This window comes from Symphalangus syndactylus, chromosome 6 (assembly GCF_028878055.3).
Source record: "Symphalangus syndactylus isolate Jambi chromosome 6, NHGRI_mSymSyn1-v2.1_pri, whole genome shotgun sequence".
NCBI lineage: Eukaryota > Metazoa > Chordata > Mammalia > Primates > Hylobatidae > Symphalangus > Symphalangus syndactylus.
Window position 1 is genome coordinate 30,139,035 of NC_072428.2, and position 27,160 is coordinate 30,166,194.

The window sequence follows — 27,160 nt, forward strand, 5'->3', positions numbered from 1 at the left end:
GGAAGCTCTTACCTGTATTGAACCAAGTAAATAATTAGATTTTAATAGGCAGGCTTAAGTTTTTAAACTTTATGCCATTTTTTTTCTTTTACTTTGGGTTAACTTTCCAATCACACTGACCACAACATTGCTTGTATAATTAGGTTTAAAACATTTAAATTATGTTAAAAGTGTTTATTGTCTATATCAAGAGTGAAACATTTTCAACTCATTGGTCACACACAACTGGAAATGGATATCTGAATTGCTATGCTGAGGAGTATAAGGCTTCAGAGAAAGCATTCAACATGATTGAAGAGAAATGTCTGCCAGAAGTACACAGGCAGCACAAGTGGAATCATGCAGATAAAAATTCTGTCACTCTCGATTATGTAGCTCAGAGTGAATAAATGAAAGTTGAGAGCTTCTTATAAGACACAAGGAGAAGAGATTTCCCAATATCAACTGTAGAGATGAATCACTGATTACTTTATCTTTGTTTTCTAAATATGGATTTGGTTTCACAACACTTATTAATACCTTGATCATTTCCTGAGAAAGAACAGAAAATATATACACATGTATACTCAACCATGACCAAGAGATGGTGGTATTACATAGACAATCAAGCCATTACTTTCACATTATAAAGCAGTTGCTCAAAGGAAGAGGCTTCTAAATGGAGGCAGATGTCTGATGCAAATCATCAAAGTTATAAAATGAAGTCTAGCAAATGCATGAGACAACAATATAAATTTTCAATAATATAAATTTTTCATGTTTTTAACAACTTTATTCACAATAGCTCAAAGTAGAAGCAACCCAGTTAATCATCCATGGGTGAAAGGATAAACAAAATGTGGTAGATATGTACATTGGAGTATTATTTGGTCTTAAAATGAAAATTTTGACACATGTAACAACATGGTTGAATCCTAAAGACATTGTGCTAAGTGAAAACAGCCAGTCACAAAAGGACAAATAATATATGATTACAAGAGTTTCTTTTATGAGAATCAGAGTTTCTTAGCACAGCCACATTCACAGAGACAGAAAGTAGAATGGTGGCTATCAGGGTTTGAAAGAAGGGGAAATGAGGATATTATCTAATGAGTACTGAGTTTCAGTTTGGGAAAATAACAAAACTCTGGAAATGGATGATGGTGATGGTTGTACAACAATGTGAATGTATTTAATGCCACTGATCTGTACACTTAAAAATGGTTAAACTGGAAAATGTTATGTGTGTTTTAAAACAATAAAAGTTTAAAAACAAAAAGTTAGAAATAATGAATAAATGAGTTCTCAAAAAATTAGACCAAAATCAAATATCTAATAATTGAAAAATAGGAGTTATTAAATAAACATCACCCACTCAATGAAATATTTATGTAGCCACTGATGGTAGCAACAAGGAAAATGCCCATGATGCAGTATTAAGTGTGGGAGAAGGGAAGATAAAATTGTCATATACTATGATTTCAAGTACAAATAAGTCGGGCTCCAGGGATAAACTAAAAGGAAATATAAAAGTGTTTTAAAAATTGACACTAGATGGGTCAGACTGGTAAAATCATTTGTTTTTCATTCATAGATTTCCTGATTGTTTTGGAAAGTGGATGAAATAATCTTTAATAGGAAATATGTTTATAACCAAAACTGAAAAAAGAACTAGGGAAAATTTTTAAAATAATGTAATAGTTTATGTTTTCATAGTGTAGGTATCTATAAATCAAGATTTAATAATCACATATTTAATTTAGGTAGCACAGAATTTAACTAAAACAAAATATGCCACACCATCTATCTTGCCTTCTGTTGAAATGTAATTTGCCATTCTTGCCTATAAGACTTAAAGAAATCTGGTCAATAAATGTTTAGTGTCCAAAAAGTGAAGTGTTGTAGGGAGACACTTTTGTATCATTTTTTTTAAAAGACTGAATATGGATATAGGGAATACAAGAGGCTTGTGGGGGGTGTACATAGTAGAATGACCCCCCAAAAAATTGCTCCTTGGGGTACTTGAGTTAACAGGTGAGCACATAAGTTAGATCTGTCATTCCTCTGTTTAAAACCATTCAGTGGCTTCTACTAATGTATGAGTACCAATGTATAAGTAAAGATGGTTTCTTAAGAATATTTCTACCATCTGTTGTGTGAAATCACTCAGAACTATAACACAAAAGTACAAATAGAGAGATTGTGATTGTAAAATGAACGTTTTCTATGTTGCTTCACTCCAGAAGTTTGTGCTCAGAGAAGAAAAATGTTTGAAAAGTACTAGGCCAAAAAGAAGCCTGAGAAATTAGTCTAAATCTTATAGATCATAAATAAGAAACAAAAGAAATTTTTCCAAATTTGACATTAATCCTAAAAATTACATATTACCAAAAATGATTGTGCCACTGAAAGCAACTACTTTAATGAAATGAAGAAACTCCAACCAAACATAGTAGAGACAATAACAAGCTATCTTTCTATTCTTTCTATATAAAAAGTTGTTGCAAAATCGATGTCATATGAAGAGGCTAGAAAAGAGCATGAAGCTAAAAGTCATAGGGAAATATGCATGAAAGACGGTGTTGGGCAGCTAATTAACAAAAGTAACGTTATTTTTCTGCAGTTAGTGTTTTTGTGCAAATTGTCAGCTTTCTAAAAAAGTAATTGTAGTAATTTACTTGTCTCGCTCTAAATAAATGTTCCCTTTTATACTTAATATTGTATTTATAATCTTGTATTATTATTTCTTGAAAAGGGGCTCACAAATCATATGAGCTTCAAGCCCCACAAATCCTCAAGCATTCCTGTTCTCAAGCCAGAAATAATTTCTTATTTAAATTTTCTAAGACTCTTGTGCTATTTTTTTTCTGCCACTTACTGGTTCCTAACTAAAACATAGTATTTTAGTTCAGTGCCTACAATACACAAAAGATTATGCACATTTAAGACAGCTCTCTAAGGAGAGAATCTTTTCTTGACATGACCTCAGTAGTGAACATTTAATAAATGAATATTTAAAAATTGTTACTATACAGAGTACATGCCACTTTATGTTTATAATAATAATGCAATAAACAAGCAAAAAGCCTTTACCCTCCAAGCAAGAGGAGATGGATGTTAGTGCAGGATTACAGATCCCCACATGGCCTTGGCTAACTAAGCTCTTCCTCCTCTTGTTTGCACTTTGGTTGCTCCGATGCCAGTAAGATGGATCAAAGCCCAGCATACATGGCTGAAGCCCAAGCACTGAGGGCCCACATGTTTGGCATTGGCTGAAGCTTCTACTTGCCTTACCATCCACAGGCAACAATTATAGTAGATACTTTTAATGAATAGTTGAAGAAAGCCTTGACAAAAGGATGCTTGGCAGAGGTATTTCAACCATAGATTCTGAATGTCAGGGACCCTCTGGATCCTACATACTTCATTCCAACATAGTGAAAATGTGGCCCTGGGCCACTGGATGGAGCAGCATGCACACAGGGCATAGGGGTACTATTGTAGGAGCCCCTGAGGGGGCATGTATAGGTGGTACACAGAGAAGCACAAAAGGGAGTGGTGAACAGTGAATGGAAGGCAAATAGGGAAACTATAGCAACATAGACCATTTTCATGTCCTTGAAAAAACTACCAATCTTTATTCCCTGCTACAGCTGCCTTCATGCTTCCTGGGATGGTGGAAGACGTGGACTGCCTGGCAGACAGACACACTGGAAGACTGTAAACATGTAGGATTAACCCAATGGGGTGCTGTGGCCTATTGTACAGGGCCTACTGGCCCTATGCATCCAGTCACTGACCTGACAAGCTGTGGGTGAACTTGGTGTGTGCCCCAGTGCTCCAGAGCACATCCTTGCTTACCTGAGAGGAGCAATGGTGGTTCTGCTCATGGAATTCTCTGACCATGCTAGAAGGAGGGCGTGAGTCAGGAGGACCTTGAGATGGCAGCTGGGAAATAGTGGCAGAAGAACAGGAATAGAGATTGGGTCGTTATACCAACTTAGCCAAAACCTTATCCAACGGTGATAGTTTAGCTGTGTGTCTCCTCCAAATCTCATTGAAATGTGACCTCCAGTGTTGGAGGTGAGCCTTGTTGGAGGCTGAATGCCTTGTTGGAGGTGAATGCCTTGGTGCTGTCCTTGCAATAATGAGTGACTTCTCCATCTACTAGTTCACTTGAGATCCGGTTGTTTAAAACAATGTGGCACCTGTCCACTCTGTCTCTTGCTCCTGCTCTAGCCATGAATATTGCTGCTCCTGCTTGACTTTGTGCCATGAGTGAAAACGACCTGAGGCCTCACCAGAAGCCAAGCAGATGCCAGTGCCATGCTTCATGTACAGCTTGCAGAACTGTGAGCCAATTAAACCTCCTTTTTTCATAAATTACCCAGTCTCGGGTATTTTTTTTTATTAAAAAGCTAGAATGGACTAGCATAGAAAATCGGTACTGTGGAGTGAGGCATTGCTATAAGGATATCCAGAAATGTGGAGGTAGCTTTGGAACTGAGTAGCAGGTAGAATTTGGAAGAATCTGGAGGGCTAGAAGAAGACAAGAAGATGAGGGAAAGTTTAGAGCTTCCTAGAGACTCGTTAAGTGGTTGTGACCAAAATGCTGATAGAAATATGGATGCTGAACGCCAGGCTTATGAGGTCTCAGATCAAAATGAGTAATTTATTTGGGAGCTGGAGTAAAGATCACCCATGTTATGTCTTAGCAAAGAGCTTGGCTGCAGTCTGTCCATGTTCATGTCCTTAAGTTCAGACTTAATAATGACGACTCAGGGTATCTGGCAGAAGAAATTTTTAAGCAGTAAAGGATTCAAGATATTGCCTGGCTGTTTCTAATGACCTATGATCAAATACAGGGCCAAGAAAACAATTTAAAATTGAAACATATTTAAAAGAGAAGCAGAGCAGAAAAGCCTGTAAAATTTACAGCCTAGCCATGTAATAGAAAGAAAAAAAAAAGGATCTTCAGAAGAGTCCAAGCAGGCTGCAGAGCAACCACTTGCTAGAAAGATTAGCATGTCTAAAAGGGAGCTGACTGCTAATATCGAAGACAGTGAGAAAGGCCCCAAAGAATTTCAGAGATCTTCCAGGCAGCTCTTCCCACCACAGGTCCAGAGGCCTAGGAGGAAAGAATGCTTTCAGGGGCCAGGCCCAGGACCCCTCTGCCCTACACCACCCTGAGAGGCTCATCCCCACATCCAGGATGTTCCAGCTCTAGCCTCAGTTCAAGGGGAGCCCAGCTTCAGTTTATACCATAGCACTGGAGGGTGCAAGCCATCAGCCTTGGTAGCTTCAATGTGGCATTAAGCCTGTAGATGTGCAGAATGCAAGACTGAAAGAAGCATGGCAGGTTTCCCCTAATTTTCAGAGAATATATGAAAAGCCTGGATACTCTGGCAGAAACCCATTGCAGGGGTGGAGTCCCCAGAGAGGTACCCTACTAAGGCAGTGAGGAGAGGAAAAATGTGGGGTTAGGACCTCCACACAGAGTTCCCAGTGGGGCACTGCCTAGCAGAGCTGTGGGAAGGGAGCTGCCACTCTCTAGACCTGAGAATGGTAGATCAACTGGCAACTTGCAACCCCAGTGCGGAAAAGCCACAGGCATTCAACTCCAATCTGTGAGAGTATCCATGGCGGCTGCACCCTGAAAAGCCACAGGGATGGAGCTTTCCAAGGCCTTGGGAGCCCACTTGCTGCACCAGTGTGTACTGGATGCGGTACATGGAGTCCAGGGAAATTATTTTGGACTTTTAAGATTTAATGACTGCCCTTCTGTGTTTCAGACTTGTGTGGGGCCTGTAGCCCCTTTCTTCTGGTCAATTTCTTCATTTTGGAATGATAAGACTTATCTTGGAAGTAAATAACTTGTTTTGATTTTACAGGTTCACAGGTGGAAATAATGAGTCTCAGATGAGACTTAGGACTTTAGACTTGATGCTGGAACAAGTTAAGACTTTGGGGGGGACTATTGGGAAGGGATAATTGTATTTTGCAATGTGAGAAGGACATAACATAGTGAGCTATGTGATGTACCTGCTCCTGCATCACCTTCTGACATGATTGAAATCTTCCTGAGGCTTCACCAAAAGCTGAGTAGATGCCAATGCCATACTTCTTATACAGCCTGCAGAATTATGAGTGAATTAAGCCTTTTATCTTTATAAATTATCCAGTGTTAGCTATTTCTTTATAGCAATGAAAAAACAGACTAACACAAGTAGATAAGGAACCTGTGAGATTCCATCAATCTGCTCTTTTTACAGAGATGTGGTAGCAAAGGTGTGGAAGCATGAAGCCTGTGTTACACAATCCCACCCTGTGGCCACTGTGAGTAACCTGATGATCTGTTGGATTTATAACCCTGGATGTCATTCTGTCACAGGCTGTAGTGACCCTTTCCTGCCAATGGGAATTTATACGAGACTTCCTTATGCCACAGTGTATATAAGTGGAACCCAAGCCCTGAATTACTGAGTGAGGATCTGGCCTTTGCCCCATGGAAGACAGCCAGAAGTGCCCTGTTTTAACTTTCTTGGCCTATGATGGCAAAACATCACAGCTACACATGACAAAATCTTAGTGGGTTGGTCTTTTGTCACACCACGTTCATTTGATTACCTAAAAGGAGAGGTGTTCATACGGCAGTGAGCATAACAAGACCTCTACTGTTGCTAACCCTCTGTGTAGAGGATTATTGTATGGGGGAAACTGAGATCACACAACCCTCACAAATGAGACTTGGCTAAAATATGCCAAAGAATCTATACTCTTGAATGAGCCACTGAGCATAAACAGAAGAAGCAGTGTTGTATGCACCCAAGGGCCACATCTTTATCTGTAGGCAGTCCAGGGTGACCTAAATATGAAATGCACAATGTCATGCCTGGAAAGCTGATGGATAGCAGGGTCCTGCCCAGTGGGTACACCTGGGGTGCCCTAGATACCATCCCTGGGAATGAGATGCTCCATTAGGCCAGAAGCCTTAAGCTGTGTACAAGGCTTACTAGGGACCTGTCAGAAGGTGCAGCTGACACTGAGTGTTACATCATTTTTGAGATGTCTGATCCATAAATAGGAGTCAATGATCATGAGGAAATGATAAGAAACCTGTCCCTGACCATGGCAGATATTGTCTCCTCCAATACGAATGCCTTCACAGTCCACCAGATATTCCTCAGTTCCTGTGGGAAGGTGATTTTAGACAACAGATTGCTCTAAACTGTCTTTTAGCCTAACTGTGAGAAGTGAGAATGACTGCCAACATCTCCAGCTGCACCTGGATAAACATCTTAGGTATTGTAGAGGTACAAGTAGAGTAGATCTAGAAGCAGGCCCACAGGCTGGAGACAGTAAGGCCACCTGAGTGATCCTTCTTCAATCCATTAGCAACTTTTCATGTGGGTCACTGGGATCCTGGGCTAGCTTGCTGCTCCAGGCATGCCTGATCATCCTGCCTACAGTAATGATCTTCAATGGGTCTAGTGCCTTGTCTTTTAGCCATGACTTAAGGGTGTTGCACAAAGGTCATACATTTTAAGGCACCACATTGATTTGATGAGACCAACATTTACCTCCAGATTTGGAGAAGTCACTGTTCATATAAAATAGAAATAGCTCAGCTAACTGGAGGTACCTGGCTCAGGGAGTGAACTGTAGGAGGACAGGACCATAGATTACCTTAGCTGACCTTCCTCTTCTCCCTATTGCTTGTAATTCTTTGGTAGAATGGATTGAGAATGCAATATCCTGAGATAAGAAGGAAAATATCTGGAACAACCCAGGCTATGTGCTTATTTGTCCTGGAACAAGAAGTTCTGTAATACTTGAGTTCAGCATGCCGTTTGGCACTCAGGGTGTAAAATCCAAAATGGAGTGCTTTCTGGGTCCCTCAGCTGCAGTGTGGCACATGCATTTAAAATTCCATCCACCCTAGGCAGCTTTCCTTAGCCTTGATGGACCAGCTTGTTATGTATCTTAGGCTTCTGTTTATTCTTTCTCTCTCTCTGTGAGTAATACATTTGCTTTGCCTAACTTCCTGTGCGAGGGTTCTGTCTCACCAGACTCATGAGAATGTACTCTGAGCTTCTGTTAGACTTATGAACCTTTGTGGTTATCATTCTAGGCTTCCTCTTGGATTTTGAGTAACTGGTTAGGTGCCTTTGATGAGGTGCTCTCTTTTGCATGTCTCACATTCCCCAGCCACAAAAATTGGTATAATATTCAACATTACATTGTCTTGAAGAAAAGGTTAATGAAAAAACAGGGAGATCCTAAGGGAAAGAGCTTTGTTTACTTAACCATAATGAAAACAAGATATGACTTCCTTTTGCACTGCTAGTTATTAAAGAGTTCTTCTTCAATAAAACAAACACCAAGTACAAAACAGAATAGTTCAGTAGGCTCAGATAACACAAAAACATTAGTGTAACTCTTTGAAGTTCTTCCCAAGTTTCTAACTCATATTTACTTTAAAGTTCTCTATCTCACCATATCCTTTTCTCATGGGTTTAAACATCTCTTGGAAAAGAATTTTTAAAATATCTAGCACAGCAGTTCTCAACCCAGGGCAATTTTGTCCACTACAAGATATCTGGTAATACCTAGAGACATTTTTTTTTCTTTTTTTTGTCACAACTCGTGGTGGATGTGGGGGAAGCTACTAGCATCTAGGGCACCAGTTCCAGGGCTGTTACTAAATATCTTACAATGCACAGGACAGCCCCCTGCAACAGAGAATTATCTCACCCAAAATGCCAACAGTGCTAAGGTTAAGAAACCTTAACCTAGCAGGTGGTAAGCATTCAAGAATTAAAATTTCTCAACAGAGCTTAGGAGATGACTGTTTGGCCTGTGGAAATTTAATATGACAACTTAGAATCAAGTTTTCAAGTGATGACTGAAACTCTCATTTTGCAGGACACTATCTCTCTCCCTTTAAATTTTGTGTTCACACAAAAACACATATGTGCCATGTGGCTTTTATATTTTTTCCCTTAAGAAAAAAACAACAAACAAAAAACCTTAATAGCCTGGAGCTCCACTTGCTTCTATTTCTTTTAAAAAATCTGCACATCATTTACTTGTATAAAATTCCTGATTAAATATTGTCTTTTCATATTAGGACATATTTATATAGCTTATATCAGTACAGCTCTTTGGCAAATGCTAATTTGCAGTAAGATGAACATTGGTATGAGGCAGTCACTTGGGACATAAAGGGCCAGGGAGTATAATTGAACAAATAAGACGCAGGGAAGAAGTAAAGAAGCAGAGAAGAACCCTGGGAGGGTAAGTTTTACTAATGAAATTATAATGTTATTGGTCCAAAAAGAGTAGGAACTAGCATAAGAAAATATAGAAAAGAAAAATTCAAGATACTTAAAACAAAAAAAAATCAGAGAAATAAACCAGTCAAGGGCTCTAGATGGCTCGAGGAAAAGGACGTCTTATTAGTCATACTACTAAGCACAGCTACCATGTCATTTCTCTGGTCATTCTTCATTCCAGGGTCAGAACTCAGAACTGGGTGCAATAGGGAGCCATGATCTAATCTGTTTGGCATATAGTGAAGCCAGGACCCCTCTAACTTCATCAACTGTATTTCCATTAAATACGCTAAATATTGTGCACTAAAAGAATGCTACCTCACTTACTGAAAATGAATAAATAAATAAATAAATTTTAGAATTATTATGATTTTCCTGGTGGCAGTTCCTTATAATGTTGGAGACCTGAGGGATTCAGCCGTGGCTGTGACCACATCCTCTGGCCCACAGTTCAATGCCAATCATTATCACAATATCCACAAAGCAGATGACATTTGTCACTTAATATTTTGGTTCATGTGTTGACCCAGGCATCTCTTCACCAACTCTAATAATTCACAAAGGAATGCATAAAAGATACAACACAACAACAACAACAACCTGTTTTTGACTAAAAATTAAAAATGTGTAAATTTTAAAAGAAGCACAGTAACAAATATCTAGAGATAATTTGAGTTTAAATCTGAATTTGTATCTCAAATACTTTTAAAACATGTACTGTTTGCCAACTTTTATCCAAAGCACATAACAAATATTAACTAATTTGACTTTACATCACCCCTATATATATGCATTATTATCATCCTCATGTAGATAGAGAAAATGAGACACAAAACGCTATGTAAAACATGTCTAAGGTCAGAATATCTGAGTCCAGAGGTTATGATCTCTCTCTATGACTCTCGAATCATTATTTGTGGTATACCTAACTCCCAGCTAAAGCACATTCCATGACAAAGGCCATTTTTACCTCAACCAGTTGCCAAGACACACAGACATTCACACTCTTTGAAGTTCAAGCTGAGAGAGATAAAACAATAGAGAGGGATAGAGATTGATAGATGGTGTGGGGGGGATGATTTTTAAAAATGTCGTATCTTGCATCCAATCCCTGCTGGAAAGTTATTACCTGTTTGTAACCTAGACACAGAACTTATCTTTGTCTCAAAAATTAATTCAAAATGGATCATAGACTTAAATGTAAAATACAAAACTATAAACCTTCTAGACAATAAAATAGGAGAAAATCCATATGATCACGTGGTGATCAATTTTTAGGTACAACGTCAAATGTGCTATCCATGAAAGAAAAGAATTAATTAGTTGGAATTTAGTAAAACTAAAATTTCTTTGTTGAAAAAGCACTGTTAAGAGAATGAAAGCATAAGCTACAGTTTGGGAGAAAAATATTTACAGAACAATATCTGACAAAGGACTTGTATACAAACCATAGAAAAACTCTCAAAACTCTACAATAAGAAAACTCACCACATGATTAAAAACTTGACAAAAGATTTGAACAGACAGCTCACCAAAAAAGAAGATCAGATGGCAAATCAATACAAAATATTTCCAACATCTTGTTGTTAAGGCTCTGTAAGTTACCCAACAATGAAATACAAATTGTTGGCCAGGGTGCAAAGCAACAGGAACTCTCATTCATTGTTGGTGGAAATGTAGACTGGAACAACCACTTTGAAATACAGTTTGGCTGTTTATTTCAAAGCTAAGCATAATTTTACCATACAATCTAGTAATCATTATTTCAGGAAATTCTCGCACTGATTTTAAACTTATGTTCATACAAAGCTTGCACATAAAAGTTAAGTAGCTTTATCTATAATTGTCCCAAACAGGAAGCATTCAATACATCTTTAACAAGTGAATGGATAAATGAAGGGTGATACAGTCATACAACAGAATATTATTCAACAATAAAATGTAATGAGATATCAAGCCACGAAAAGACATGGATAAACCTTAAATGAATAGTATGATTCCAAATTATATGAGATTCTCTAAATGGAAAAATTATAGAGATGGTAAAAAAGATCAGTGGCTGTGTTCAGTTTCAGGAGGGGGGAGGTTAATGAATGAAGCCCAGTGGATATTTAATGTAGTGAAATTATTGCTTATGATATTATGATGATAGATACATGGTATTATGCATTTGTGAAAACCCTTAGAAATTTGTGACACAAAGAGGCAACCCTAATATATGCAAATTTTAAAAAATTCTTTTAGTAGTCAGAGTATTCTAAGATAAAAGGAACAACGTATTATACCAAAGCCTTCCATCTGTATTGCAAATACATGAAACAACCTAACTGCAGGGGTTTGGGACAGAATGTGGCTGACCTAAGCAAATTTGGAAATGAATGGAATCTGTAATACGAAAGGCAAAAGAATATAAAAAACAGTATAAATAATTGTACCCTGGTTGATGAAGTAGTTTTGAATGGGGGTATGGGTTAACAATCCTGATAACTTTACACATGTGTGTTAAAACTGAAAATTAGGAAATAATTGGATAGTAGATTGTGTTGTGGGAAGTTACAGAAAAACCGGGGAGGAGTCTATAGTGATCTATGTGGTAATGGATTAGAGTCAGGTACATCAGTATCAACTCACATTTAGCTTAATATAGATAGAGATAGCTACCCACAGAAATAGTGATAGTTAAAAGTATATATACAGATTATTATTTACCACATATATATTATTTTCTTTCAGGTGAGAGACCCTGAAATTAGTAGCAATGTTGAATTACTCATAAGCATACTTAATACCTAGATCTTGGTTTCTAATAATATTTTTCAATAAAAGGAACCAGAGTTTTTAGAAAAAGTGTTCATTGTAGGATCGGGGAAACAAATATACAAGTTGAGCCTTCAATATTTTGTTTTAACCAAAAGTAAGGAATGTCCCAATAGGGAAAAAGAAATCTTCACAATGATAGTGGCAGTTCAAAGGGACAACGGAGCCAACTGAAACAGCTCCCAGTGGCCAAAGCTGGAACAATTGGAGCAACCAAATAAAGCAGTACTGTGTTAAAACCCAGAGTATAAAATAAGTATACTTTGTGGCCATACCAATAGAAATGAGCAGATATATAAACAAATGAGGAAAAACAGACAAGAAGAATTTCAAAATTTTCTCTTGCTACTGCTAGGTCAAGGAGGTGGAACATAACTCTCTATTCCTTAATAATGTGGGCTATGCACAGTGAGCTCCTTCTGAAGAGTACAGTATGCTAAGGGGAAGAAAAATAAATATATGGAGAAACTGACAAACAGCACCTCATTCAGGTGGTTAAGATTAATTTCAGCAATTATAAGTCATGTTGATAGTATGTACCTTTGACATGATGTGATCATAATGACACTTTATTTCTGTGGTCTTTCCAAAAACACATAATCCTGGTTTAAACATAAAATGGGTATAAAACAAATATCAGTTAAGAGACATTCTACGAATACTTGATCTGTACTCAAAACTGTTTAGGTAATCTAAAACTAGGAAAGTTTGTGAACCTATTAAGGCCAAGAGAAACATGGCAACTAAAAGTAATGGGGTGTATTGGATGGGATCTTGAAACAGCAAAATAACTAAAGAAATCTGACAAGTATGGAATTTAATTAATAATAATGTATCAATATTGGTTCATTGAATGTAAAATGCCTTGTACTAATGCAATATGTTAATATGGAAAATGGAGTGTGGTGTATGTGGTGATTCATTGTACTATTTTCTGAAATTTTCTGTAAACCTGAATCTATTCTAAAACTAAAAGTTTATTTTCAAATACTGCATTGAGACGGAGAAGGAAAAAAACAAATTGAGTAGAGGACAAAGTATGAAGGGAAGTCAAACTATTTCTGATATTGGGGATCTGAATTTAGCCGTAGGTGTCCAAATACTGTTGATTAATAGTGATGCGATGACATCTATATTATGATTATTGTTAAAAGGTGGACAATTTTTGCTAAAATCCAACCCTAGTTCTTTATTTAACAGTTCTCCATTGGAAAACAGATAATGCATGACAGTTGTAAACTCACAGAAACTGGAAGGTTCCATCCTACCCTACACTAATACACTGCCAAGTCTTAACCCCCAAAAGTAAAACAGAAAAAAAAAATATTTTATTGCTTATATTCATCAGTACACATGTATCCTTATACGGTTTAGACATTGGTGACATTTGTAACTTGGCTTGCTTCACTTTGTCAGTTTAGGAGAGTGTTGCTATATTGTATTCAAATTACACTTATCTCATGGAAAAATATTTGGAAATCAGTGTGCTGGTATAATATGAATGCTCATCTACATAAAAATTATCTTTCAAAAGTCTCTTTTATTACTACATACAAATACATTCTAGATTCTAAAATCTAACTAAACCTACAGTAGTCTGAATAGAAATCACATAATAAATACTTAAATATAAGCACTTTGGAGAGAGATAAATGCAAATTCAAATAACCAAACTTCAATTATTTGCAATAGTACTTTTAAATACACTTCAGGTATATAAATACTTTTATCTCACCTTCACTAATTTGCACACAAATCAAAATATATCATTTAACTCTTTCTTGAAAAGTCAAAAACTTAAAGTAGTATTTTCTAATTCTGTGAAGAAAGTCAGTGGTAGCTTGATGGGGATAGCATTGAATCTGTAAATTACTTTGGGCACTATGGCCATTTTCATGATATTGGTTCTTCCTATCCATGAACATGGAATGTCTTTCCATTTGTTTGTGTCCTCCCTTATTTCCTTGAGCAGTGATTTGTAGTTCTCCTTGAAGACGTCCTTCACATCCCTTGTAAGTTGTATTTCTAAGTTCTTTATTCTCTTGTAGCAATTGCGAATGGAAGTTCACTTATGATCTGGCTCTCTGTTTGTCTATTATTGGTGTATAAGAATGCTTTTGCTTTTTGCCCATTGATTTTGTATCCTGAGACTGCTGACGTTGCTTTTCATCTTAAGGAGATTTTGGGCTGAGATCATGGGGCTTCTAAATATACAATCATGTCATGCAAACAGAGACAATTTTACTTTCTCTCTTCCTATTTGAATACCATTTATTTATTTCTCTTGCCTGATTTCCCTGGCCAAAACTTCCAATACTATGTTGAATAGGAGTGGAGAAAGGGCATCCTTGTCTTGTGCCTGTTTTCAAAGGTAATGCTTCCAGCTTTTGCCCATTTAGTATGATATTGGCTGTGGCTTTGTCATAAATAGCTCTTATTATTTTGAGAGAAAGTTTCATCAATACATAGTTTATTGGGAGTTTTTAACATGAAGGGGTGTTGAATTTTGTCAAAGGCATTTTCTGCATCTATTGAGATAATCATGTGGTTTTTGTTGTTGGTTCTGTTTATGTGATGGATTACATTTATTGATTTGCATATGTTGAACCAGCCTTGCATCCCAGGGATGAAGCTGACTTGATCGTGGTGGATGAGCTTTTTGATGTGCTGCTAGATTTGGCTTGCCAATATTTTATTGAGGATTTCTGCATTAATGTTAATCAGGGATATTGGCCTGAAATTTACATTTTTGTTGTGTCTTTGCCAGCTTTTGGCATTAGGATGATGCTGGCCTCATAAAATGAGTTAGGGAGGAGTCCCTCTTTTTCTATTGTTTGGAATAGTATCAGAAGGAATGGTACCAGCTTTTTGTACCTCTGGAAGAATTTGGCTGTCAATCTGTCTGGTCCTGGGCTTTTTTTGGTTGGTAGGCTATTAATTACTGATTCAATTTCAGAACTTGTTATTGCTCTATTCAGGGATTCAGCTTCTTCCTGGTTTAGTCTTGGGAGGGTGTATGTGTCCAGGAATTTATCCATTTATTCTAGATTTTCTAGTTTATTTGCATAGAGGTATTTATAGTATTCTCTGATGGTAGTTTGTATTTCAATGGTATCAGTGGTGATCTCCCCTTTATCATTTTTATTGTATCTAGTCAATTCTTCTTTCTTTTCTTCTTTATTAGTCTGGCTCACAGTCTGTTTTGTTAATCTTTGAAAAAAAAAAAACAGCTCCTGGATTTGTTGATTTTTTGAAGGGTTTTTCATGTCTCCACCTCCTTCAGTTCTACTCTGATCTTAGTTATTTCTTGTCTCCTGGTAGCTTTTGAATTTCTTTTCTCTTGCTTTTCTAGTTCTTTTTTGAATATATACTTTTTTCTTTTTATTATAATTTAAGTTTTGGGGTATATGTGCAGAATGTGCAGTTTTGTTACATAGATATACACGTGCCATGGTGGTTTGCTGCACCCATCAACCTGTCACCTACATTAGGTATTTCTCCTAATACTATCCCTTCCCTATCCCCCCACCACCTGACAGGCCCCAGTGTGTGATATTCCCCTCCCTGTGTCTATGTATTCTCATTGTACAACTCCCACTTATCAGTGAGAACATGCAGTGTTTGGTTTTCTGTTCCTGTGTTAGTTTACTGAGAATGATGATTTCCAGCTTCATCTATGTCCTTGCAAAGGACACGAACTCATTCTTTTTAATGGCTGCATAGTATTCCATGGTGTATATGTGCCACATTTTCTTTATCCAGTCTATCGTTGGACATTTGGGTTGGTTCCAAGTCTTTGCTATTGTGAACAGTGACACAATAAACAAATGTGTTATAGTGTCTTTATACTAGAATGATTTATAATCCTTTGGGTATATATCCAGTAATGGGATTGCTTGGTCAAATGGTATTTCTAGTTCTAGATCTTGAGAAATTGCCAAACTGCCTTCTACAATGGCTGAGCTAATTTACACTCCCACCAACATTGTAAAAGTATTCCTATTTATCCCCATCCTCTCCAGAATCTGTTGTTTCCTGATGTTTTAATGATTGCCATTCTAACTGGCATGAGATGGTATCTCATTGTGGTTTTGATTTGCATGTCTGTAATGACCAGTAATCATGAGCATTTTTTCATAAGTTTGTTGGCCACATAAATGTTAGGTTGTCCATTTTAGATCTGTTCTGCTTTCTCCTGTGGGAATTTAATGCTATAAATTTCCTTCCAAACACGGCATTAGCTGTGTCCCAGAGATTCTGGTACATTGTGTCTTTGTTCTCATTATTTTCAAAGAACTTATTTTTTTCTGCCTTAATTTCGTTATTTACCCAGTAGTCGTTCAGGAGCAGGTTGTTCAATTTCCATGTAGTCGTGCAGTTTTGAGTGGGTTTCTCAATCCTGAGCTCTATTTTGATTGCACTGTGTTCTAAGAGACTGTTTCTTATGATTTCCATTCTTTTGCATTTGCTGAGGAGTGTTTTATTTCCAATTATGTGGTCAATTTTAGAATAAGTGTGATGTGGTGCTGAGAAGAATGTATATTCCATTGATTTGGGGTGGTGAGTTGTGTAGATGTCTATTAGATCCACTTGGTCCAGAGCTGAGTTCAGGTCCTGAATATCCTTGTTAATTTTCTGTCTTATTGATCTGTCTAATATTGACAGTGGGGTGTTAAAGACTCCCAGTATTATTATGTGGGAGTTTCAGCCCCAAGTCTCCTTAAGATGATAAACAATTTCAGCAAATTCTCAGGATACAAAATCAATGTGCAAAAATCACGAGCATTCCTATACACCAATAATAGACAAACAGCCAAATCATGAGGGAACTCCCATTTACAATTGCTACAAAGAGAATAAAATACCTAGGAATACAACTTACAAGGGATGTGAAGGACTTCTTCAAGGAGAACTACAAACCACTGCTCAAGGAAATAAGAGAGGACACAAACAAATGGAAAAACATTCCATGCTCATGGATAGGAAGAACCAATGTCATGAAAATGGCCATAGTGCCCAAAGTAATTTACAGATTCAATGCTATCCTCATGAAGCTACCATTCACTCTCTTCACAGAATTAGAAAAAACTACTTTAAATTTTATATGGAACCAAAAATAGCCCATATAGCCAAGACAATTCTAAGTAAAAAGAACACAGCTGGAGGCATCATGCTACCTGACTTCAAACTATACTACAAGGCTACAGTAACCAAAAGAGGATGGTACTGGTATGAACACAGATACATAGTCCAGTGGAACAGAACAGAGGCCTCAGAAATAATGCCACACATCCACAACCATCTGATCTTTGACAAACCTGACAAAACCAAGCAATGGGGAAGGATTCCCTATTTAATAAATAGTGTTGGGAAAACTGGCTAGCCATATGCAGAGAAATGAAATTGGACCCCTTCCTTACACCTTATACAAAAATTAACTCAAGATGGATTAAAGGCATAAACGTAAGACCTAAAACCATAAAAACCATAGCAGAAAACCTAGTCAATACCATTCAGGACATAGGCATGGGCAAAGAATTCATGACTAAAACACCAAAAGCAATTGCAACAAAAGCCAAAATTGACAAATGAGATCTAATTAAACTAAAGAGCTTCTGCACAGCAAAAGAAACTATCATCAGAGTGAACAGGCAACCTACAGAATGGGAGAAAATGTTTGCAGTCTATCCATCTGACAAAGGTCTAATATCCAGAATCTACAAAGAACTTAAACAAATTTACAAGAAAAAAACAAACAGCCCCATCCAAAAGTGGGCAAAGGATATGAACAGACACTTCTCAAAAGAAGACATTTATGCAGCCAACAGACACATGAAAAAATGCTCATCATCTCTGGCCATTAGAGAAATGCAAATCAAAACCACAATGAGATATCATCTCACACCAGTTAGAATGGCAATCATTCAAAAGTCAGGAATAAACAGATGCTGGAGAAGATGTGGAGAAATAGGAATGCTTTTACACTGTTGATAGGAGTGTAAATTAGTTCAATCGTTGTGGAAGACAGTGTGGCTATTCCTCAAGGATCTAGAACCAGAAATACCATTTGACGGAGCAATCCTATTATTGGGTATACACCCAAAGGATCATAAATCATTCTACTATAAAGACACATGCACACGTATGTTTATTGCAGCACTGTTCACAATAGCAAAGACTTGGAACCAACCCAAATGCCCATCAATGATAGACTGAATAAAGAAAATGTGGCACATATACAACATGGAATACTTTACAGCCATAAAAAAGATGAGTTCATGTCTTTTGCAGGGACATGGATGAAGCTGGAAACCATCATTCTCAGCAAACTAACAGGAACAGAAAACCAAACGCTGCATGTTCTCACTGATAATTGGGAGCTGAACAATGAGAATACATGGACACAGGGAGGGGAATATTATACACTGGGGCCTGTCAGGATAGCAGGCTAGGGGAGGGACAGCATTAGGATAAATACCTAATGTAGGTGATGGGTTGATGAGTGCAGCAAACCACCATGGCACGTGTATACCTATGTAACAAACCTGCACATTCTGCACATGTATCCCAGAACTTTAAGTATAATTTTAAAAAATGAGAAAACTTGACTTTTTCTTATGTTCACCTTGAAGTTAGCTTTTCATTATACAGGAAGAGCACTCTTAAGACTATTTCCTACACAGTTACATCTTACATTTCCAGGATCATATGATCTGCTATCTGCCTTCAGTTTAAAAAATATATTTATGTGTTCAAAACTCAACAAATGTTAGTATAAAACTTTAAAAAATATTTATCAAAATCATCATTAAAAAGTTTCTTTGAGCACTCTAGGTTTTTTATTTTCTTTTTCTATCAATGACAGCTAAAAATATTTTCAGAATATATGGACATATTTTGTTTTGATATTAATTTTAGTATTTCATGAATCATTCAATTCCCTGAGGTTAAATGATCCACAGAGTGTGGCTATATTTGGAGAGCCTCCATTCTCAGTGTTCAGCAAGTAAAGTGTAAGAGGCTTGATATTGCTATGGTCTGAATGCTTGTGTCCACCTGCAATTTTTTTTTTTTTTTTTTTTTGAAACGGAGTCTCGCTCTGTCACCCAGGCTGGAGTGCAGTGGTGCGATCTCAGCTCACTGCAAGCTCTGCCTCCCGGGTTCAGGCCATTCTCCTGCCTCAGCTTCCGGAGTAGCAGGGACTACAGGCACCTACCACCACGCCCGGCTAATTTTTTGTATTTTTTAGTAGAGACGGGGTGTCACAGTGTTAGCCAGGATGGTCTTGATCTCCTGACCTCATGATCCTCCCACCTTGGCCTCCCAAAGTGCTGGGATTACAGGTGTGAGCCAAGTGCCTGGCCCACCCCCAATTCTTATATTGAAATCCTAACCCCCAAGGTGATAGTGTCTGGAGATGGGGGCTTTGGCATGTGATTAGGTCATGGAGGCAGAGACCTCATGAATAGACTAATTGCTTTTATAGATGAGATTCAAAAAAGACTTCTCACTTCTTCCATCATGTGAGGACACAGCCAGAAGGGTCATCTATGAATAAGAAAATGGGCCCTCATTAGACACTGAATTTCTTAGTATCATGATCTTGAACTTTCCACCCTCCAGAACTGTGAGAATTTCTGTTGTTATAAGCCACAGAGTTTATGGTATTTTCTTGTAGCAGCCTGAAGTAACTAAGACAATATTTATTATATAAATCCTCCTATTTTGTTAAATAACATTACTGAAAATATGCCTTCAGTTTTACATACTATTTTAAAGGATTTTAGCATCATTCATTCACAGAGATTTCAATGTTGTCCTATTACAAAACGTATTAAAAAGAAAATGTACTATGGTCAGTTTTATGAGTTCTACATTTTATGAACTTACTGTAATCTAGTTAGGTCTTAAGAGCGTTATCCATTTTTAAAAATCCCACTTTGCTCTACCATTTACAAATTGTGTGATCTTGTTAACATCTCTGTGCCTCAGTTTCTTTTTTTAATTAGAGTACCTTTCTCATTCGGTTGTTATGTGGATTAAATAAATTATAAAAACATATAGAATAGTACCTAGTACTGAATAAGTATTAATGAGTAATTATTATTATCATTATTAAAGGTGGAGATTGTTTGAAAGGGTGAAGAAGTTGAAGGTATTTATTCATGCAAGATGCTTAGTGGAAATTTGTGAATGCAAACCCGCATCTTAACATGTAATGAAGCAGTTGGACCATAAGTACAGAAAAGAGTTATGGCTGAGCTTTTGTTTTCAGACTTCTAAAAAGCAAACACACAAATGCCTAGAATATTAACTATGCATTTAAGAGACTGATTTTTTGTAAGCCATTTATACTTTTACTTATTTATTTACTTTTTCTCTTGCCTTCTTTATTTATTACTATTTGTTAGAAGAACACTTAACATAAGATATACCCTATTAGCACATTTTTAAGTATGCAATATAGTATTATTAGCTAGAGACCCTGTGCTGTGCAGTAGATCTTTAGGACTTACTCATCTGGCACAACTGAAACTTTGTATCCTTTGACTAATCCCTTCCCATTTGCTACTTCCCGAAGATCTTGGAAACCACCACTCTACTCTGACTGTTTTAGATCCCTCATACAAATGGTATCACATAATATTTGCCCTTTATGCTTTTAAGTTAAGCTTCACTTTTTAAAAACCCTTAATCCCTGTTAGGTGATTTCTCTGGGTACTACATTTCCTATTAACGTGATTTATTTTAGAAATTACCTATAATTAACTGAAACAGTGCAGTTTTTAAATTAGTGAAGCAAAATGTAGTGTGACACTAAAATGCTCCTTGCTGGAATGTTCATTCATCTGCTCAATGACCAGCTTAATGTTTCAGTGCACTTAATGCATGCCAAAACTTCAGTAATATTCCCTAAATGAGAATCAATAACTCATTAACTTTGAGCTATACCGTTTTGATTGAGAATACTCTGATTAATTTGTCCTTGTGCATGTTTTTCTCTGCAGTTTCTGAAATAGCTTTGTATCAGACTTAAAATAATTTTCATTTGTGAAGTAATAATTATACTGATGTCCTCCCTAGACCACCTTGTCTTTTCCTTGAAGATATTAGTTCATATTAAAATATAAGCTAATTTTTTGACATTGTCTAGGAAGGAAATAATAGAAATGCTATTTTAATAGTAGTTATGAAAACAGAGATAAAGAAAATAAGAGTTTACTCAGAAACACATAGCAAGTTTATTTACACATGACAGATTTCTGATTTTTTGAGAAGAATAATTCTAACCGTGTACTACTTCAAATAATATAATGTTTGCATTTGAAGATGGTTGGATTGACTCATGTTTGGAGATCAGGGAAAGGTAAAATTTTGAGTATAAACTGGATGCTACACACATATTTAAAATTTAAATGATGTAAACTAAATGCTCAAATTAGTAATTTAGAAATTGAACAAGTATTACATCCACATAAACCTGTATTTAAATAGTTCCAAATCACTAATTAAACCAAATTTCAAAATATGCAATAAAATTCTGTTTGATAATTTCTTTACTGCAACCAGAAATAGCATATTTATAAGCTTCTATGATATATTCAATAAAAACTTAAAGCATAAAATTTGAATTATAATTGAGAAACTACAACAATACAATGCTGTTGGCTGCCAATGTTTCTTGCTGTCTCTACCCTTTGCATGTATAGAGGTATCTCAGTTTTTCTTAAAAGGCTTTTGTATTTTCTTTTAACATGTGCAGGTATAAAAAGACCATTAGAGGACACTCATGAAACTTAAGCTTTAGCTTGGGCCTTAGACAATGTCTAAGCTTGGGCATGGATTAGTAGCTTTCATTCAACTGCCATTTTACTTGGAAATATGACTATACAGTATATCGTTTATGAGGATGATTGGGTCTTATGCTTAAAAGCCAGGTATATTCAAAACAGCTTGATAGTGAAGGCCCTAAGTTCCCCAGGTTTTCAGAGGAACCTTCTGGAATAAGGTGACTGCTAGAATAGAGTGACTGCTCTGGCCAAAGCTGAACATACATCAAAATATCCATTGTTCAGACAATGACCTTTTAGTCCCAAATTATTATCTACTCTGTCAGTAGGCTTCTTGTTCAAACATTTCAGAACTGAGCAGAATTGTGTTGGTCTTTATAATGAGACACACTCAGGTTTATAGTTGAATTCTGCTACTAGGATAGACTATGTGCTCTGCATCAATTACCACATCTGTAAAATGAGAATAATGATACCTAACTCTTAGGACCAATGTGAGTATTAAATAAGCTGTACAATATCTAACAGGACGCCAGTGAGAATTTTCCCTGTTCTCCAGTTTAGAAAGATGCCCAAAGTTGCAAACAGTATGGTTCAGCTCTGTGTCCCCACCAAAATCTCACCTTAAATTGTAATAATTCCCACTTGTCAAGGGCAGGAGCAGGTGGAGATAATTAAATCATGGGGGTGGTTTTTCCCATGCTGTTCTCGTGATAGTGAGTGAGTTCTCATGAGATATGATTGTTTTATAAGGGGCTTCCCCCTTTGCTTGGTACTTCTTTCTTCTACTACCTTGTGAGGAAGGACTTGTTTGGTTCCTCTTTTGCCATGATTGTAAGTTTCCTGAGGCCTTTCCAGCCTTGCAAAACTGTGAGTCAATTAAACCTCTTTCCTTTATAAATTACCCAGTCTCGAGTATTTCTCCATAGTAGCATGAGAACAGATTAACACAAGGTACAAATTATTCCCACATTCTAAAGAAAGATGCTAGGCACATTTACAGAACATGAAGCACACATCTGATTCCCTTAGCACATCTTGCAGCTTCATTGCAGCCATCAGATAATATGGGAGATAAAAGCGAAGAATAAGAACTGCTGTAAGAAAGAAAAGGGTGGCCTGCTGTATATGCAATACACCTCTCTCAGTGTACATCTCCCCAATCTCAAACCAAATAAGAACAGCTTTAAGAAAACTACTCCAGAGAGTGAGTGTGACTGCAAGGAGGAAGATGGGATTCTCACCCATGTGCATGTGAACTACAAAAATGAAAGGTTCTTAGGGCTTCCAAAGAACCAGAGTGATAAGTGAAAAAATTATTCTCAGGGAAAACTGATATGTATTTCCTGGAGTTCCCATAGCATAGATATCCACGTCTACTTTTTCCTTGAAAGTTTGGAAGGACAGAGTTGTTGGAGGTGTCCTCATGATGAAGCAAGGAGAGAACTGAAGAGTAGCTACTTAGCTGCTTGCCCTTCTAGAATGTGTTGCAGGTATTATTACTGTGTTGTCCTGGGGGATAAGTGGGTACTTAGAAAGGTAAATGAACTCCAGACATATTGAAAGGGGCCTACTTAAGAAGAGTGCCTGCCAAGGTAGATAAAACTCTATAATAAGGGGTGTGTGTGAGTTGCAAGTTCTGAGTGTAAGCAGCCTCCCAGGGAACGTGGTGTAGGAACTCCCCAAGCTCCCCAGAGGGGGTGTGGAGGTTCTGATCAGAGAAAGTCTCCAGAAAACACTAAAAAAAAATTCCATAAGAAAAAGAAAGCTGGCATTTGGGCCCTCAAAGGTCAGATTACAATAGTACTAGTCATATGACACCTTTATGTTCCTCCTCTCATTCTCTACCAGCTCTGGAAGAACCCACATGTTGTAAAAACTGTGAGAGAAAGAGTGGAAAAGCAAGTGAAGAAATGGTGAATAAACAGGTCACATTACACCCTTCCCCTCTTGTCCATTGCTGTTGTTCTGCTGTTTCCAGTCCCGAGAAGAGAAGATGAGAGAAACTTTTGTAGGAGTTAAGATTGTGCCACTCCAAAATTTACCACCCTGGCATACTAACTATTTTTAGTTAAAGGCACATGACAAACAGTAGATGCAAGATTATAACTCTGACCTTCAGTTTCCTAAAAGCAGGAGATAAAACTCACGTGTGAATGATGTGCTTCCTATACTAGAAGAAAAGTGTCATCAAAGACAGGAAGTCGAAGCCGAAAGAAATCTGTACAAACAACCATTGTTAGATGAACACTTATCCTTCTAGCCACCTCTCCACTGAGTCAATGACTATAGCCCAAGCCCCTTTGCCTTGTCAGATTTTCATAATTTATTGATCTTCTTGTAATTCAGTATATAGGTTTTCAACTCCAACTGCGTCTTTGAGTCTTTATTTCTTTATAAAGGCTCCTGTGCCATGTAAAACTTGTATTAAATGAATTTTATGCCTTCTTCCTGTTGCTCTACCTTATGTTAATTTAATTCTTGGACCCAATTTGGAAATAGCACTAAAAAGGTAGAGGTACAATTTTGCCTCTCCTAAATTTTGAATTGCATGAAAGTTTAAAGTTTTAAAATGGTATTATTTCTGTATTTTCTAATCTTCAACGTGACTTTTATAAACTTGAATGTGATTGGCAAAATAAGCAAAATTAGCCTGTGTTATATTTCAAGAGCAGGGAAGGAAGATTTCTTCTTTTGAAACTATCAATAGCACAGCTTGAACCATGTCACTATCCTAATTAGACACCCTTGGTGGCATGTCTTCACTAGAGGAATAAAGGCTAAACTGCTTGTCTTATGTTTAAATCCTATTACAAATTGGCTGTATGTAACCTTCTTATTTTCCGTCTCTGTTGCACGCAACCGAAAGTCCAGATCCATTAGTACTCGTTTAACGACTGTCTGTTGAACAGCTACTATGGCCAGATGTTACGCTTGGTAAATCATAAATGATCCCTGCTTTGAAGAATGTAGAGTGTGTTGAAGGGAGTTAGCCTAAGAGAATCATAAATAAACTATTCTCCTAAATATATTTTTAAAATTCTAGACATCCAGAGGAATGATTGACGATTTCCGATGGTTTCTGGGTTGGCATTAAACACTGATTTTTTTTTCCTCAACTGTGTGTTTCTTTCTCATGCCTTTGTGTGGTTGACCATGACATTCCCTTTACCTGGACTTCATTTTCCCCTTTATATTTTAACTTATACAGAAATTCCATTCTTAAGGTTTCTGTTCAAATGTCCCCTCTACTGTATACTTTCTCTACAGCTTCTTTCCTACCCATCTTGCAGAATTTAATTCCCTGCCCTGTGTTTCTACAACACATCATTCACAAATTTACTATAGCACAAATAATGTTGCCTTAAAAAAAGATTTAAGTGGCTGTCTTCCCACTAGACTGTGCCTAATTTGTTTCATTGAATAAGATCCATCATGTAGGATTCTTAAGATATATATATATAAAATATATAATATATGTATATCTTATATATATAAAATATGTAATATATTATATCTTATATATATAAAATATGTAATATATTACATATTATATATTATATATATAAGATATATATCTTATATATATTACATATATAAGATATAATATATGTATATATTATATATATAAGATATAATACATGTATATATTATATATAATATATAATATATGTATATATTATATATAATATATAATATATGTATATATTATATAAATATAATATATGTATATATTATATATATATAATATATGTATATATTATATATATAATATATGTATATATTATATATATAATATATGTATATATTATATATATATATTCTGGAAAAATATAACTTAAAAGATTATGTGAGGTCAGTTGGAAATTTTGTATAAAATATTTTTAAGAAATTTTAGTTTATGACAGTCCTACCCTAAACCTAACTAATTAATATCTTGAACCCAATCTCCAGGGGATCAGTTTGCTTCACTTTTTTTCTAACGCAAGCTGTATCTCAAATTTAAACTGACCTTTCCACAAATGAATAAATAAGTAACAGATATCATAAGTGTAAATGTAAATATTCTGCCTAAAATCATTACAACTTCAATAGGGTTTTACTGGCAATCAAGCTTTCATTTGATAGCTATATGTTCAGAACTGGCAGGCTCTCAGGGATAGTAATAAAAATAGAAAATCTTACACCTCTTCTACAGATGAAAAACTGAGACCCAGAAAGAGTCAATGCTTTATTCACACAGCTTGAATGTAAAAAAGAAAAAAAACTTCCTTCAAATAACTTATAGTCTATTGAATGAAACAGATTACTACTCCACTATCATGACATTCATGAACTTAGTATTCAGGGTTTCTATATTCTTGAACATGTTGAAAATCCACTTATGATTCACTTGTTATTTATTAAGTCACAAAGTGAAGTAGTATGAGTCACTTAGCTTTTGATCAAAGTCAGAATCAGCTCTTCATATAGTTATCTCTTCTCATCTTTTCTCTATTTGTAATTTGAGTAAATGGTAACTCTTGTAAAGTCACATATGCAAACTTTTATTTGGAAAAAATATCCCTTGCATAAGGCAGAATAAAATCTATCTGAAGAAACTGGGTTAGAAGAAGGAAATACAAAGTCAATAGATATGATAAAATAAATTCTTGGTTCTTATCTTGAACATAAAAGTTTTAGATATTTTCAAGAGTGAATTGTTAAACTCAATGTTGACCTACCATTTGAACAAAACCCATAATATGGGGTGTATGAAAATAAGGAAACGTATTTTCTTTTTTTCACTGAGTGCTCCAGTCAATGTCATAATTTTACAGCATAGAAGATAAAATGTTGGTGAATACTGAAAACATGGCAAGCTTGTGCCGTGGGCACATGGTGCTTATATATGTGACTTTTGGTGAAATAATGATTCAGAGAGAATGTGCCAGCTTTGGTAAAATTTCTGCATTTGTGATTTTGGACATCTTTGAAGATCTTAGATATAAGGCTTATTAATGCCAAGCATCAACTCTCTAAATGTAGATAAATAAAATAAAGACAATGTGGATATTCAATAAAAATTAAACTGTGAGAATTTAGAGCAGGAAAGAATTTTGTGGAGGGGTGTTAATCAAGGAAGGTTCAGAGGTAAATATGTTTTGAATCATGCACAAATTCAATAATTTTTAAAAATTTTCTGTTATATACAAGTAATTAAAACAGCTCCCAGTGATTAAAACAAAGCAAATGAAA

The 27,160-nt window shown here is 36.2% G+C and overlaps 1 protein-coding gene across 1 annotated transcript in view; it reads right to left on the reverse strand.

Moving 5' to 3' along the window:
• ANO3 (anoctamin 3) overlaps positions 1-27,160 on the reverse strand; it is a 471,431-nt gene that overhangs the window by 432,318 nt on the left and 11,953 nt on the right. The window lies entirely within an intron of this gene.